Source organism: Ambystoma mexicanum, chromosome 3q, assembly GCF_040938575.1.
Source record: "Ambystoma mexicanum isolate Mex_15411 chromosome 3q, UKY_AmexF1_1, whole genome shotgun sequence".
Lineage (NCBI taxonomy): Eukaryota > Metazoa > Chordata > Amphibia > Caudata > Ambystomatidae > Ambystoma > Ambystoma mexicanum.
In genome coordinates, this window is record NC_090926.1 from 645,729,551 (window position 1) to 645,742,685 (window position 13,135).

The 13,135-nt window shown below is 51.8% G+C and overlaps 1 protein-coding gene across 4 annotated transcripts in view; it reads left to right on the forward strand.

The window, feature by feature from the left end:
- The window catches only part of TBCD (tubulin folding cofactor D), a 2,839,019-nt gene that overhangs the window by 286,924 nt on the left and 2,538,960 nt on the right, over positions 1 to 13,135 (forward strand). The window lies entirely within an intron of this gene.

A 13,135-nucleotide genomic window follows, 5' to 3' on the forward strand; every position in this document is an offset into this window, starting at 1 on the left:
CTCACCACCAACATTGCCGGTTGCTCTACCAGTTCCAAGTACAGCTCCTTAGAGACTGATTATCCTGCCCAGTCAGCCATCCTCATGATGTCCTTGAAAGCAAGCGTCCTCAAAAGGCATTACCCTCCCCACAATGAGAGGCGGTAAAGGACACACCCCAGGAGGGAATGAGACCAAGTGCGGGTAAATGTAAAAGGCTTTTTATCTGGTCAAATAGGGCATGCAAAGGACTCTGCAAGCTCCGAGAGCGCTCTGTCTGACAATAGCAAAGACAGTCTTATTTATTACAAACTTCGTCATGAGTCCTACACACTATAGGGGGCACATAGTCCTGGGGATTGGGTGGCGTCGACTAACTATAGGCGTAGCAGTGATGAGCAGCTCCAGGATTGGTGGACATCAGCGTGGTGCCAACGTGGGGCGGATGGGTCAGCTGGGCTCGTTGGGGTGGGGCTGCCAGGCCAGGCGCGGTCCGTGTCGTTGATAGTTGGTTGCCCTAACATTTGGCCCTTGTGGCCACACACACAAACACTCATCAGTTTAGACGATTTCAGTTGACCTGTTAATCCTGTAATATGTTACTCTAAGGAATAATAGGATACTGGAGAAACACATGTAATGTGAAGCTTTTCCAATACATCAGGGTACTGTTGCTTCTGACCTGTTGACCGGGTGTCATAAACTTGGGTGTCTGATCTGAGGGCAGGAGGTGAGCTGCCCTGTCATTCTGGTCTTGTTAGAAGTAGTGAAGAATTAATTTATGATATGTTAGTACAGGGTTGAATGTCTATTCTCCAAGGCCCATTAACTTGGGGTGAGCCGGAGTACTACTGGATCGGTGAAGGTGCACTTTTGGCCCCTTGAGGCAGTGGGGTTTAGGACCAGGTTGTAAATACTTAATTCGGCCGACCATGGCGGCCTCGGATAAGGGGGAGGTGAATACTTGAAGCAGGTCCAACAGAATGTGGGGAGGCGAGTCTGTGCTGCCTGCGCACCAGCTAGCCCTGGCGGACCTTGGCGGGAGGAGGGGGAGATGGCCTTGTGTGCGTGAGAAATTCTCTGTGCCTGTGCTGCACACTATGCAGAATGAGGAGACGGTTAATAAAGTTAGTAATATTAGAGAGATTACACATTTCTAATGTCTCTACATTCATGTACTCTTCTATATATGACTGTAAAATATTGGCAGTGTTTCATACATCACCGAATCATCGGAAGGCTACATTTTAGCAATCACACACGGTAGCAGTTGGATAACACATGAGTTAGCGTTAGGTTTGGTGGTGTACTCAGGAGCATAGAAGCAATACGTTCGGAGGTAATAGTACATTTGCATTCTTGTTCATGCATTTAAACATGTCCCACTGTACGACATACACATATTCTTGGTAATGCTTCTTCCGCCTTCCTTTGTACTTAGCAGCATTCGTTAGTTAACACTAGATGGGCTGTATGAAGCCGTTTCATTGGGCCTTCTAGGCACATGATATATTAACACGGGCTGAAGTCATTCTTACTTTATCAATACTTATGAACTTTTATCCCTTCCCTAACACAGGTGTTTATAATTATCATAGCAACTCTATGAGTGATAGGCTTTGGTGTGTGGTTGACACTTCATTTGGGGAACATCGACAGGGGTTCATACGAGGAGGGCATTAACACCATATATCTTAAATGTTAGGGGGTTAGATGCTGGGTCAGGGCCTGTTCAATTGAGATGGTGTTTATTTTCCAGGCTTGAACCGCTAGTCAAGTCACTTCGGGGACAGTGATGTATTGCGGAAGGTAAATGATAGTGTTTGTTCTGATGCTTGTTCGTGTCTAGTTGATCGTGAGAATGGCCCTTCAGTGGATCTACCATGGAGTGGAGGTGCCGGGGGAGGGCATGGCTCCCTGTGCACAGTGAGTGGGGGCCAAGCTGCAGAATTCGCAGGCAGGCTGTCTCATTCGGGTTCAGGTCGCTATTATCTAAAATGGAGTCCTGATGCTTCCAAAATGTAGTCCATTGTCTGTTACAGTATAACATGATTGGCCCTGTGTGTCGATTAGCAGCCACCCCGCTTCCTGGGCCCTGGTAACAGGGGTCCCTGACGAGCCACGAACCTCACATGGGTGGGATAAGTCGTGGAGGTGGTCTTATAGACCTATCCTCCCATACATCCTCCAGTCTGACCCCCACCTGGAAGGCTTTAGAGGCCATGGCTCCCCTGACAGAGTGAGCTCCAAACTGACAGGATCGATTCCAGCCTGGGCGAGCATCCATCGTACCTAGTGAGCCAGCATAGGAGCGGAAGGTGCCTTAAGTGGGTTGCGGAGTGTGATAAATAACTGACCCCGCGAGTCATCCCGTAAATGGGAAGTCATCTCCTCGTAGGCACCTGACCACGCATTTTTTTGTCCACTCGGGTGAAAGCTGGAAATATGATCACTCTAGTATGGCTTTTCGTTCTTCTAGAGATGTGAAAGATCGGCTAAGTCGAACGCCCTGAAGTCTGAGACTCTCCTGTAAGACACTATGCACAGCAGGGTAGTAAGCTTGCCATAGATGGTTGTGCGGGATAGTTCCGAATTGGGTGGCCAGGAGAGAAATATATTAACAGCATTCACATCCAAGAGCCTGTCGTAACTTGCTAGGGGCAGGTCGCCAACCTGACACCTTTTGAGCATCCTACATAGTGCTGCCTGGGCCGAGCGATTCCCTGCAGCAGTTTTACTCCTACTGCGGGGGAAACACGGCCGAAAGCAGAGCACAGAAGGAAACGAGAGCCCTTTCTGGGATCTTAACAGCTCTTAGGTAGAGTCAGTGGGCTTGCTTCCCTTCCCAGGTGAGGGTGAATAAAGCGAGCCGACTTGCTCGAGTACAAAAAACTCTCCACGCGCGGTAAGCGCTGAATTATGAATACTCATATAATGCAGTAGCTAAGATGTTCCCAATGTGCGGTGAGCGCTGTATTCTGCATAATTCTATGAATATCACATAGACCACGATAGGAATGTAATTTTCTATGAATATCACGTAAACGTGAAATTGGGGAAACAAATAAAGAGGAAGTGGAAGAAGGGCTGCAGACATTTAAGGGACCATGTTTATAAGGATTGGTTGGTTTGGGTCATATTTTTCGTGGCCATGGTTCAGATTACCGAGGACTTCTGGGAAATGGAGTTCAGGAAAGCTCCAGGTTACCTTTTCAGTTAAAATTTAACTTTGCATTGAGGATTTCAGCACCTAAGCAATTGTTTTTTTTCCTGGCATATGTTGCTTTGCTAAAATCTTGCTCCTGAGCTATTTATGTTTAATGTTAATTAAAGAAAGAGAAGCATAATGGTCGCCTCCGGTCTTGACATAGAATCCAAAGCCACCAAAAGTACTCTTCATACAGATATGATTGCCTTAACTTTGGACATGTTTCAAATGTATAATCATGTGTTTATATCTCCAGTATTGGGTTATCTATACTATGTAAGAGTTTTTTGCATATATTTCCCCCATGGTCTTCGAGAAAACAAGAAAGATGTTACTAACTAAAACGTGCGTAAACTCTTGGCATCATCAGGAACCAAACTTTAGTAGTACAACACTGTTCATGGTAAGCTTCAAGGACTGGAGCAATCACAGGAAGCACATTTCTTGTGGAAATATAAACTGGTCTTGTATTGCACACATCTGCCCTTTAGGTGACTTCACTGCATGTTAGGCACAGTTTGAATGCAGTACCCTCTGGGAACACTACAAACAACTATGACTACAGGTATAGGCAACCCAAACTTTGGTATAAGCTTGTACTACACAGTTTTGGTAGCGTGTTAAGCAGCCATGCGTATCTCAAGAGGGGAAATGTGAGCAGTAGTGGAGTTGCACAAAGATTCACAGTTAGATATTCAAATAAACTCTTAAACTCAAGGTTTCATGCATACACAATTATTAATGTATTTATCAGTCACTTATAAAGCCTTCTTCAGAAGGGAGCAATGGAATAGTAACACACAAATATACTTCAGTACTGTACACTTTGAGTTTCTGAATCAGATAAGACCCTTTTGGCATGGCCCACAGACACAGCCTACACCCACAGGTGACTTCAGTAACAAGGGTGCTGGTGACATTAATATCTTACTGTTGACATTCAGAACTCTTCAAAACGTTGCTAAAAGGCAAAGGCTATTAGAACACAAGGGACCACAAATTTCTTAAGCAGTGCAGATACTTTTAGAGTTCACTAGAAGAGTTATACAATTCAATAGGCTAAGCCAAAGTCAATGGGCAAAAGTCTTGGATAGGATAAAGCACTTCTGGTAAGTAAATGGAAAGGTCTTTGCAAAGGTTCTTTGGGGTCTTTGGTGAAAAGAAGAATCAAATGTAGGGCCACAAGCTGATTAGACTTGTGAGTTGTGGAATTTACAGCACTTCTACAGTAAGAGGTACGTTCTCTTAGACTTGTTTTACAGTACCTTTGTAAAGAAGAAAAGATGCAGCTGATGACTTCTGTTCCTGTGCAACTTTGCAGATCTCACTGTTCCTGGGCCTCAGTTGTGGGGACAAGAGGGAGGACGTCAGGGGACTCCTGCAATGCACTGGGATTGTCAAAGCGTTTCAGCTACCGTAAATAGCAACAACGCGGTTCCTGGCTGTCAAGGTGGACTGTCCTTGCTTCTGGGGTCCCGCACTCTGCCGAGGGGGCTCAGGCTTGGTCAGTCCTGCTTCATGGGAGACTGGAGGATCTTCCAAAAGCTTTAGGCCAGCTCAAAAGTAATACACGGAATCTGGTGTCCCTCTCCCTGACTATACGGTTTCCTGCAGCAACTCTGAGGAAATTCACCCAGCTCTGAGATGGGTGTCCAGGTGGCTTACTTTGGAGTTGATTGGTCCCACCAACTCAAAGGGAGAATTTGTCCTTGCAGGGGCTTCTCTATCGATGCAAACTTGGCAAGTTGGCACTGCAGCAGAGCTTCACTGGGCTAATCAACGGTCCAGGAGTTGCAGCAGGCGTTCTCTTCAAGCTCTTCTTTGGTTCCTTAGTCCAGTGGTCGACTCTGCCTTCCAAGCCAAAAGACTCCCCTTTTATTCAGTTCTCTCCCATTCATTCCATCCTAGCTGTCACTCACCCAGCAGTGTGGCTGTCCTTGCCGGACAGTCAGCCAGTCAATCACCACAGAGTACATTTGCGTCTCCGAGGAGACTGAGAACAGGGAGTTTCGGGCACCTACCTCACTTCCTGCCTACCCCAGACACTCTGGAGCCAGAGGCGGGTTTCACTCCTGAAGCCCGCCAAAGGTGAAATGAACAAAGAGACCAAGCCTGGTTTGACACGCAGAGAAACTCTCTAGAAGGACCTTTCCACAAAGTCATTACAAAAAAAGAAGACCGGGGGCCACTTTGTCAAAGATGGCTCTGTGCCATTTTTAAAAAGAAATTGCTCCTGCGGTTAGCGTTGCCAGAGCTGCGAACAGCTGTGGTAAATGCAAACCATGGTAGTTTGCAACAAACCACTGCCACCAGCCATTCTGTGAGGAAAGGGTAACATAAAAATGTTACATGACCATAAAGATACCAAAAGAATTCTTCACTGAAATAACAAAGGCCCTACTGGCGTTCCTGTGGCAAGGTAAAAAACCTAGAGTTCCCAAACCTCTTCTGTATCTCAAAAAAGACGATGCGGGAGTTGGCCTTCTGAATCTGGAACTATACTATAAGGCGGCTCAGCTGCGAATACTAATCCCTCACCTGAGGCAGCAAACGGACTTACATTGGATAGCCCTGGACAATTTCCATCTTCGTCCGTACACAGTTGGTGAGTGGCTATGGGTCCCTGGACCCCAACTGCGGAACAGCATCAAGAATCACCATATATTAGCGACCATCTGGACAATCTGGAAACTGAACAAGGATATGAAGGGGATCACGACTTGGCCTTGCCCCCCCCTAGGACATCTTTGGGTCCCGGGAATACGTGACGATATACCCGAGCCATTAAGCTACCAGTCGTGGTATGAGGCCGGCCTGGAACGAGCTGGACAATTATGGAGAAGTAAGGCCTTTATAACTATACAAGAACTTGAGGACGCACTCCATATAGGTCCGCTATCTGTCTTCCAATATTTGAAATCAAAGGGGGTAATGTCCCGGGAGTAATGGAAATATCAGCTACAGAGGGACCTCACGCCCTTCGAGAAAATTCTGGACACCTGTGCGGGCTCTAGGGGTCTGATGAGCTTCATGTATAATGCCCTGATAACAAACAACGTAGCTCCCTCAACCAAATTGAAGAACAAATGGGAAGCCGATCTGTGTAGACCCTTACACGACGAGATGTGGCTACGCATTTGTAGACAGACGGCCAAATCATCGATGATATGTTAGTATAAACTCCATGCGCTCAAACTCCTCTACAGATGGTACGACCCGCTCAGACTTGCTAGAATGTATCAAGGTGCTAATCCCCAATGCTGGAGGGGTGTGGCCAAGACACAAGTTATTGGCACATGTGGTGGGGTTGTAACAAGGTCCAGGCTTACTGGGATGAGGTCCTCAGTTGGATCAAGGATCTAGAGGAAGAAGAAAGGGAGAAACATCCCCTACTGATCCTCTTCGGACTAATTGAAGACGAGGATACGATTCTGAAAGCTCCCAAGATGATTCTGGGTCTCCTCCTAGCCGCAAAAGCCTGCCTCACAATGGCCTGGAGAGACCATTTCTCCCCACCAAGACGGAGTGGGTGGATGTCGCACAAAATATTTTCAGAATGGAGAGCCTGACTGCTGCTCTACACGGACATGGAGCCTCTGTTGAACCCGAATGGGCAGATTTCTGTGCAAAATACGTCACATGAGAATTTGTGTGCATAGTGCCTTGGTATGATCCCGACAATTTTAATTGATGCCTATGCAAATGTCATGTCGCTTATATCCTTCTCCAGCATGGGTTCTGGCATGGATTCACATGCTCATGAATATTCCCCGTCGTCAGGCTGGGAATCCTCGGTAAAGAAAAATCAGTATCAGTTTCGTTTCTGATCTGTCTTTCGTAGTAATAACCAATCACTGGTCTCTGCGTCATACTGACCACAGCCAATGACTGCCCTCTCCCTAAGCCCCGCCTCTGGCAGCCATCTTCAGATTTTTACCACACGTTCAAGTGTTGGGATCCTCGTGCTATTGCTCTCGAGCGTTAGTGCTTTTTTCGCGCTTTTTCTTAGGAAAACTTTCTCTTTTTCGGTCAAAAGAGCCTCAAGCTCCACCGTTTCTTTATCCGATCAACGGGGACCCGTGTCGGATTCTTCTACGCCCCTCAAGGGTGAAGATTTCATCGAGCCACGCTTTTGGAGGACGCCAGAAGTTTCTCAGGCCCTTCTCGAACATGGCCCAGGAGAAGGGAAGCTCGACGCCCGGAAAGCTGTTCAGGGTCTGCCCTGGATGCCAGCTTCAGAATGTCTTTGAGGACGAACACTCCCTTTGCCTTTACTGCCTGCATGAAGACAAGACGCACGTGGAGAAGGACTGTGCGTTTTGCGGCAATATGTCGGAGCGGACCATGAAGGACCGCCATCAGCGTCTCGCCAACTGGCTGGAAGGAAAGAGCCCGTCAGGCGAGAAGAAGAAGAAGAAGTCCGAGCGGTCTTCTAAGACCTTTGAGGGCGCCCCGGCGACGGGGGTCCAACAGAAGGCCAAGCACCGCGAGTCCGCTGGCACCGGGAGCGCGAACGGTCGGGCTCTACGGGCACCAGGCAGGGCGCATCCTCCCCGGCGCCATCAACCACGAGCCAACGCTCTGGCTCGGGTAAGAGGAAGGCCGAGCACCCGGCAAAGCTCCTGGAGAGACCCCGGTCGTGCTCGAAGGCCCCATCGGAGGGGGAGCGAGGTGGTGACCCTCCCCCCCAAGGAGAAGGCGGTGAGCGCACCTAAGGTGGTGAAAGCCTTGATCCATCCGGCCAAGGCCTCTATCGAGATAGTCGCGGCGCCCCTGGCTCAGCCTGTGGAGGCTACACCAGTGGTGGCGACCTCAGGGCCCAGAATCTCCCTGCCACCGCGGAGGGAGTCCTCTTTCATGCCCATCGACAGGACCCCCGTGAAACCTCCGACGGAGAAGAAAAAGGGGGGCAGGAGGTCGTCGTGGATTCGGCTTCAACCTCTGAGGAGGAGCTGATCGAAGTCTTAGGCCACGGCGCTGGCGTGGAAGAAGACCATCCTGTCGGGAGGGACCCCGACGTTGGAGACAACGAAAATGTCGAGGGTGCCGACGGGGCTCCTGATCGCCCGTCGGAACCCCCTCAACCAGTGCCGCAAGACAACTCGGCAGCCATTTTGTTGGTTATACAGTCCTTATGCTCGGAGATAAGGACGAGACTGCCGTTACCACCAACGGAGGAACCGCTCCCAATGGGGGACCCGGAGCCAGGCCCTTCTGGGAGCCCTCCTCTTAAGAGAAGGATTCATCCTCCACCTCCTTTTCAACCTTAGCGCCTTGCTCAGCCCTCCTCCCCGTCCACGACACGTGGGGATGATACGGGGACTGACACGGCCGCGACGGGTACTGACGAGGATCTCCCGTCGTCACCTCCCACCCGGGCTTCCCCGCCCGACGAGATTGGATCGTTTCACGCCATGATTGCCAGGGCATCCGAGCTTTTCCAGCTCTGCCTGGAAGAGAAGGAAGGTTTCCTTTATCAACGGCGCAAGACCAAGAGGAAGACGGTCCTCGCTGTACCTCTACTGGACGATATCTGGGATGAGGGTCTCGCCCTCCTCAAGAACCCATCCACAACGCCGGCTAGAAGGGATCGGTACGAGAAGAAGTACCGGGTCTCGGACGCGGCCCCCTTGTGCCTTCGGGCACAGCCGACCCCGGACTCGGTCGTCTCTGCGGCGGCCAACAAGAAAGCGGGGGGGGGGCGCGGCCTCTACGTCAACCTCCCCGCCGGACGGCGAGGGAAAGAAATTGGACACAATGGGACGCAGAGTCATCTCATCGGCAGCGATGACGATTAAGGCTGCCAACGCCTTGGCTATCGTAGCCCGCTACGACAGGGAGTTGTGGTACAAACTCGCCCCCCTGCTGGACTTCCTACCAGACAACAAGAGGGCGGAGGCCCTAGAGATCTTGCAGGAAGGAGAAGTGGCGTCGGACCACGCCATTACGATAGCGACGGACATCGCAGACACTGTATTTCGCCAGTTGGGCAACGGTGTGTGCCTTAGGCGGCGTGGATGGCTCAAGGCTACTGACTTCCGTCAGGACGTGCAGACCAGAGTCTTGGACATGCCGTTCGACGGGAGCAACCTGTTTGGGAAAACAGTGGACGATTCCCTACAAGCCATCAAGGCGGACACAGAGACGGCCCGGGCTCTTGGTGTTCTCCAGCAACGACGGCCACCCTTTCGGAGCGGCGGAGGCAAACAGGGTGCCTCCAAAGGTTCCAGCGGCGGATTTTCCACCTATCGTCAAGCGGCCCGTTCGTCGTCACAGCCTACAGGGGACGAGGCAAGCCATGGAGGACAAGGCGGCAAAGCCTCGTCGAAGCAGGACTGAACCGGCCGTGGGGTCGGGCCCCCACCGAAGCACCCCGGTGGGAGGCCGGCTGGCGAGCTTCGTCCGTGTGTGGGAGTTCATCTCCACCGACCATTGGGTGCTGGACGCCCTGGCTCAGGGTCACGCGCTCGAGTTTCTAAAGAGGTGCCCGCGCGTCCCCCCTGTGGCCAGGAAGGAACATCACGTCCCTCAACTTCTCTTGGAGGTAAGGGCGATGCTCAGGAAGGGCGCCATCAAGCTCGTCCCGAAGAGGCTTCGGGGCTCCGGAGTTTACTCAAGATACTTCCTCGTGAAGAAGAAGACGGGAGGATGGCGTCCCATCCTGGACCTACGACGACTGAACAACTTCATCAAGGCACAGAAGTTCAGGATGGTCGCCCTCCAACACGTCCTGGGTCAACTGGAGGAGGGCGATTTTCCTGTCGTCGTTGGATTTGGAGGATGCCTACTTCCATATCCCCATCCTAAAGGGACACCGAAAGTTTCTCAGATTTGTGGTCCAAGGGCGTCACTACCAGTTCAGAGCCCTTCCCTTCGGATTGAGGTCGGCACCCAGGGTGTTCACCAAGTGCCTCGCACCGGTGGCGGCGCGGCTGCGCCTAGAGGGGATCCACGTCTACCCCTACCTGGACGACTGGCTCATCCGAGCGAAGACAAAGGAGCTCGCCGTGGAGCACACGGCAAGGACCGTCCAACTACTCACGGACCTGGGATTCTCCATAAACTACGCCAAGTCCCACCTGGTGCCCGCGCAAGACGCACTGTTTCTGGGAGCGAAGCTCGACACAGTGTCGCTTCTGGCCTCTCCGTCGGAGGAAAGGACGAGGGCCATCTTGGGCAAGGTGCAGCGGATGCTGCTTGCGGACGCGGCCAGGGTGAGGTCCATCAAGTCCCTCCTCAGAATGATGTCTTCTTGCATTTATCTCATCCACCTGTGCAGGCTCCGGATACGCCCGTTGCAGGAGTTCCTGGACGCGTGCTGGATCCAGACGATGGGCAGCTTCGAGGAGAGGATCACACTCGACGAGAGTTTCCGACGAGCGATCCGGTGGTGGGGCACCCGCGCGCATCTGACGGCGGGCATGGACTTCCAGACCCCCGGCCACCATGAGACAGCGACCACGGATGCCTCCCTGGAAGGGTGGGGAGCGCACACCGAAAATCTGCACGCGAGAGGCCTTTGGCTTCCGACGGAGAAGTCCCTCCATATCAACGTCCTGGAGCTCCGTGCAGTGTTTTGGGCCCTCAGGTCCTTTCTTCCGTCCCTCAAGGGCAAGGTGGTGAGGATCTTCACCGACAACACCACCACCATGTTCTACATCAGGAAGCAGGGCGGTACCAGATCCCCAGCCCTGTCCAAGGAGGCGCAGGATCTGTGGCATTGGGCCGTCGCCCAAGGGATGTTTCTGGTGCCATTTCATCTGGCAGGAATAAAAAACACCATCGCCGACTCGCTCAGCAGAGAGCTGCGCTCGTGCCACGAGTGTGAACTACGACAATATCTAGTGGACCGCCTCTTCCGACAGTGGGGCACACCCCAGATCGATCTGTTCGCGACGGCGACGAACTCCAAGTGCCGGAGGTTCGCCAGCAGGTTTCCCCAGCCGAGGAGCATGGGCGATGCTTTCTCGTTCCCCTGGGAAGGCCTGTTTCTATACGCGTTCCCTCTATTGCCGTTGCTGATCCGGCTCATCAACCAGCTCAAGAGGTCACGGTGCAGGATGATCCTCGTCGCACCTGCGTGGCCGAGGCAGATATGGTTCCTGAACCTTCTGGACTTGTCAGCGTCCCCGTCAATTAAGCTGCCAGTGGACGCAGATCTTATCTCCAGGGAAGGAGACGCCATCCTCCATCACGACCCGAAGTCGCTGAACTTGCAGGCCTGGCTCCTGCAGCTTTAGAGTTTGGAGGCTACGACATACCGGCCGACTGCAGAGAGGTTCTTGCAAAGGCCAGGGCGTCCTCAACTCTTAAATGCTATGGACACAAATGGAAGAGGTTCTCTGTCTGGTGCCACGCACAGAAGATTAACCCTCTACGGATTACGGCTCTCCAAGTACTGCCGTATCTACTGACGCTGGCCAAGGCTGGACTGGCGCACGAGTCCATCAAGATTCATCTGGCTGCGATCTCCCTATACACCAGAACCACGGGGCGGACGTCTTTGTGGTCTCATCGTCTGGTGAAAGAATTCATGAAGGGGCTGTTCAGATCGTTCCCGCCGGTGAAGGCTCTGGCCCCGGCGTGGGAGCTCAACGTGGTGCTGACCAAGCTCATGGGACCTCCGTTCGAGCCTCTGCACTCGGCTCCGTTGAAGTTCTTGTCGTGGAAAACAGCGTTTCTTGTGGCCATCACCTCCGCACGACGGGTGGGAGAGATCCAGGCCCTTTCCTGCAAGCCCCGTACTTGACTTTTCACGACACGAGGGTAGTGCTCAGGACGCACCCCTCCTTCATGCCCAAGGTGCCGTCGGACATCCACCTCAACGAACCCTTGGTGTTGCCTGTTTTCTTCCCGTCGCCTTCGTCGCCGGCTGAAAGGACTTTGCACTCGCTGGATGTGGCTAGAGCGCTGAAGGTCTATGTGGACAGCACAAAGTGTTTTCGGAAGACGTCACAACTTTTTGTGAACTTTGGACCTGTCAATCAGGGGAAGGCTCTCTCGAAGGCCTCCATTTCCAGATGGCTCTCCGGCTGTATCATGTACTGTCATCGGTTGGCAAACCGACCGCTGCCTGGCCGTCCGAGAGCCCATTCCACCAGAGCGATCGCAGCTACCACGGCGTTCCTATCTGGTGTGCCCTTGCTGGACATCTGCAGGGCTGCTACATGGAGGTCAACGCACACCTTCACGAAATTCTACTGCGTCGATCGGGATTCCAGGGAGGAGTCCAGGGTCGGCCAAGCAGTGCTGCGCACTCTGTTCGCCTAAGGTGAGCCTGGTGAGGAGGTAAGAATTGCTTAATGTTGAATTTTGGATATAATGCTTAATGTTGAGCCTTTGCCACCTCCCGTGGTTGTGCATGTGTGTACTGCTATGTATTCTTTTATTCATGAGCATGTGAATCCATGCCAGACCCCATGCTGGAGAAGGAACAAGTTACTTAGCTGTAACTGTTGTTCTCCAGCATGGGTCTGGCATGGATTCACATGCGAACCCTCCCGCCTACCACTCTGCGGCACTTCACTTGGTCATACTGCCACTTCACATGCTACCAAATCTGAAGATGGCTGCCAGAGGCGGGGCTTAGGGAGAGGGCAGTCATTGGCTGTGGTCAGTATGACGCAGAGATCCGTGATTGGTTACTACTATGAAAGACAGATCAGAAACGAAACTGATACTGATTTTTCTTTACCGAGGATTCCCAGCCTGACGACGGGGAATATTCATGAGCATGTGAATCCATGCCAGACCCATGCTGGAGAACAACAGTTACAGGTAAGTAACTTGTTCCTTCTCGAACATTGGTGCCTACTGTTGCCATCTGAACTGTGTAAGGGGCTATAACGCAAACCAAGAGGGACCTGTTTCTGTCCACACATTGGACACAAACTATGGGAGGGGGGGGATTAAGTTTTTCTGATGATTTTTCTTATTAGTAAATCCATG